We start from the raw sequence: 4,408 nt of genomic DNA on the forward strand, positions 1-4,408 counted from the left end.
AACGAAATTGAGTTATTTGTAGTGAGGTGCATGGACCTAGAGTCTGTCATACAGAGTGAAGTAAGTCAGAAAGAGAAAAACAAATACCGTATGCTAACACATATATATGGAATCTAAAAAAAATGGTTCTGAAGAACCTAGGGGCAAGACAGGAATAAAGACACAGATGTAGAGAATGGACTTGAGGACCCGGCGAGTGTGAAGGGTAAGCTGGGACAAAGTGAGTGAGTGGCATGGACATATATAAACTACCAAATGTAAAATAGATAGCTAGTGGGAAGCAGCCACATAGCACCGGGAGATCAGCTTGGGGCTTTGTGACCAGCTAGAGGGGTGGGATAGGGAGGGTGGGAAGATATGGGGACATATGTATATGTATAACTGATTCACTTTGTTATAAAGCAGAAACTAACACACCATTGTAAAGCAATTATACTCCAATAAAGATGTTAAAAAAAATTAACTGTTATAATTTAAATGGATGAATAAATGTTGAAATGTCTAAAAGTAATCAGATATTTCTTCAAAATGCACATACAGATACAGTCATCATATGAAAATAAATCTAGAATAGTAAAACTTCAGAAATTCTTGAATATTCATTTGCAGATGAAATCTATAGCAAGTATAGCATATTCATAACATCTGTTCCTACATAACATATTAAGGCTGTGCAATATTATAACACAGAATTTGAATCTATAAATTTACGTGAAGAATACTTATTTTAAAATTTGCTTTATATTTTTAAATGGTAAAAGTAGTTCTACATGTTCATTGTTGTGATTATACCACAGAATAATAAAAGTATGGGGAAATTTGTTTTTTTTTTTAATCTGGAACAAAATTAACCCAAATTTTAGGAGTAAATATTTTTAGATTATGGACTCATGGGGTAATCTGTAATTTTATTTTCTTTTGACATATATGTTTGCCAAGTGTTTTACATTGATCACAATAATCATTAACATTGAAATGATTGTTTTTGCAATACATGCCATTGGTCTGTTAATGAAGTTAAGCTAATAATTTCAAAATTAATTTATATTGGTGTTGAGAGACATAAAGAAATTTATATCCAAAAAAACAATATGGCATTGAGGAGATATTCTGTGAAGTTCATTCTGTTGATTTACTCAGCCATTAATTTATACATCACATATTCAGTGAGCTTTGGAGATTCACAGGTGGTCCCTGACCACATGGTCCTTGACTTTAAATAGCTCACAGGAGCAGGATTCTAGACTAGTACAAAGAAATGCTGCAAAATAGACATTAATTATACACATTAGAATTCCAATGGGGAAGGAATGTGTCTTCTGTTACATACTTTTTGTGCACCCATATATTCCTTTGGAAGAGAGAGAGGAGGGCTAGTCCTGGCTCTATCAGCTATCACAGAAATACTCTCTCTATTCAATCTTATTACCTCCTATTCCCCATTCTTACTCTATTTTAAGGGAAGTGAAGACTGTTAGGAACTTCTTTACTTATGAATCCTCTTCTGTACTAGTCAGGGTTCTCTAGAGAAGCAGAACCAATAGCAGATATATATATATATATATATATATATATGTGTGTGTGTGTGTATATATAGAGAGAGAGAGAAAAAGAGAGGGAGATCAATATTGAGATAGCTATGTTTGTGTGTATATATATATATGTGATTTATTATAAATAATTGGTTCATACCATTATGGAGGCTGAGAAGTCCCAGAGTCTGCAGTCTGAAGGCCTTAGAACTAGGAGAGCCAATGGTATAAGTTCCAGTCTAAGTCTAAAGGCAGGAAAAGACTAATGTCCTAGCTTGAAGACCAGCAGGTAGAGAGAGTAAATTCTTTCTTGCTCAGTGCTTTATTCCTTTCAGACCTCAACAGATTGGATAAGGCCCACCCACATGGGGAGAGCAATCTGCTTTACTCAGAGTACTGATTCAAATGTTAACCTCATCCAGAAACACCCTCACAGACACACACAGATGTAATTTAAACAAATATCTGGGTACTTTTGGCCCAGTTGACACATAAAATTAACCATCACTTCTACATTTCTCCTCTCCTCCTCTCTCTCCTCCTTAATCACTACCTTATGTTGGGGTTCCCCAGAAACAGACCCTCAGATGAGGGTAAAATGGTTTACTAAGAGGTGCCCCCAGGAAAAAACAGAAGAGGGGCAGACAGAGGGACTGGGAAGAGGAGGAGGTCAAGTGATGGGCCAGTATTAAGCAAAGTTCCAGGGACGTTAACTTCGCTTCAATCCTGTCGAAAAGCTCTGGAAGCACATGGGCTGCACCTCTGATCACCCTGGCCCCGGTCTTGGGAACTGGGGTATTTATACCCACACAAGGTTAGTCAGTGGCCACAGGCTCTACCTGGAGGCCATAAATCTCCAGGTACTTACCACTGTCTGTTCAGGCAAGAAAAGTAGGCTCTGGTAGGCCAAGGGTAGCCCTCTATGAAGTGTCACAGGTGTGGGTTTTGGAAGTGAAAGCATTGTATCCAGGTAAATCAAGAGAGATCTGAGGGAGTTGGGCAGAGCACAGCCATGTGCCGCAATGGTCATCAGCCTCTTAGCAATGATCACAGTAATGTCAATGTTATCAAGGACTCGTGTGTGGGATACTGGACTCTGTGCTTTCTAGACATAATATTACTCAATCTTGATGTCAGATTTATGGTAATTAGTATAATTATACTACTGAGGCTCAGAGTGAGTAAGTTGCCTACAGGAACAGCAAGGGCTGCAGGTATACAATCCTCCTGTCCGCCAGATGCCGTCTGCCCTTTGCTTCACGTCCTTGCTTACCACCCCAGATTATCCGGTGAAAATATTATTCATTGCCATGCAATAATGGGTAGAATGTCAACATTCCCATTTGTGGTATAGAAAATCTGTCTCATTATTTATAGTCGTACTCTCATGTTTCTTGATAACTTCCCAGGACATAATTCAAAGTAAAACCCCCTGATATTAATGAAAGTATTGTAGGTCTAAGCTGCCAAACAAAAATATCTGCCATCTCTTTGAAAGTTTGTTTTTTTGAACTACTTAAAAGATGCAATTTTTGGCTGTCATGGAATTGTTTTACACCCATGTTTACACTCTGGGTTTCAGAAATTTGCTGAATATGAAAGAAGTCTTCACACTACAGTGTAGTGTTATTTTTCACTAACAAGACACAGCCTTTCCAAATTTAGCCATTGACTACTAAACGTACAGAACCAGTGGTGAAGATAATTATGTGTGTAAGCCATAAATGCTGGGAAATTCCTGCATTGTTGAGTCCTATAACTTCACCTCCTGAATGCTCTCATAGGGATAGTTGTGTGTTTTATAAACAAAAATATATTGGTTTATATACACCACTATTCCAGAGTTAGCAATTACTTTGAGTTCTTCATTAAAAATGCATATAAATGAAGATATAATTAGGCAGATTTAGAAAGCTTTGTGTTTTCTATGGTTACTTACTGTTTTGTATTATCATAACAATTTACCCCTCTTAAATGTTAATTCTGAAAGTAGTTTAGCAAGGAATAGTTCAACCAATTTACAGCATTGTTTTATAGTGGATTTTGGGTTGTTTTTCTTCACGAGTGATTTCCTCACCCATCATATATATAATTAATATTTTCAGTTATGGAAATTTCTCAAAGAATTGACAATTTAAAAAATTGTTTAAGGTGACATCTGCCAAATTAGAGCTTTCCAGTTATATACGCAGAGAGAAACCAGAAGTTTGATAAATTTACACCATATTGAATATGTTAAAAAGTTACTCTGAGAATCCTTTCTTATTTTCACCTTGTATTTTAACACGTTTGGCTTCTTTTATTGTGGCGTCTATAGCATTATTTTACATAGAAGATTGCACTTCAAGAAATGCTTTAGCATGTGTGGGTATATTTAAAGTTACCATAGAATGGTGCTGAAATGAAATCTTGCAGTAATTAGGAGAGAGACAGCTTGAGGCACCTAAATTATGTGGCTCCAACTGGTCCTCTTCTAATCATCCTCATTTTGAAAAACAGAACTAAAAGAGGTTATCCTCTTTGTATTGTGAATATGTTTTTTATTGAAAAAGCAATGCTTATAAAAATCTCAATAATACAGGCCAGTAGAAGAAGAGCAAGCCACCTCTCACCAACACACACACTCCCAAGGCACCCAAGCACTTCTTTCCATCCAGTGTCCAATCCCAGGAATCTCTCCTTCCCTCTTTGGTTTTCTCATAGCCACCGTTGTAGTCTTTCCTCCCCTCCCAGTCATTCAGCAGAATTTCTTCAGGGAGTGCAGGAAATGGTTTCAAGAATCTTTGAGACAGGAATTTTAAAAAGCTGTTTGCTTCCATGTCCTGCTATTGTAAATAGAGCTGCAATGAACATTGTGGTACATGACTCTTTTTTTT

Source organism: Physeter macrocephalus, chromosome 2 (genome assembly GCF_002837175.3).
Source record: "Physeter macrocephalus isolate SW-GA chromosome 2, ASM283717v5, whole genome shotgun sequence".
Classification (NCBI taxonomy): Eukaryota; Metazoa; Chordata; class Mammalia; order Artiodactyla; family Physeteridae; genus Physeter; species Physeter macrocephalus.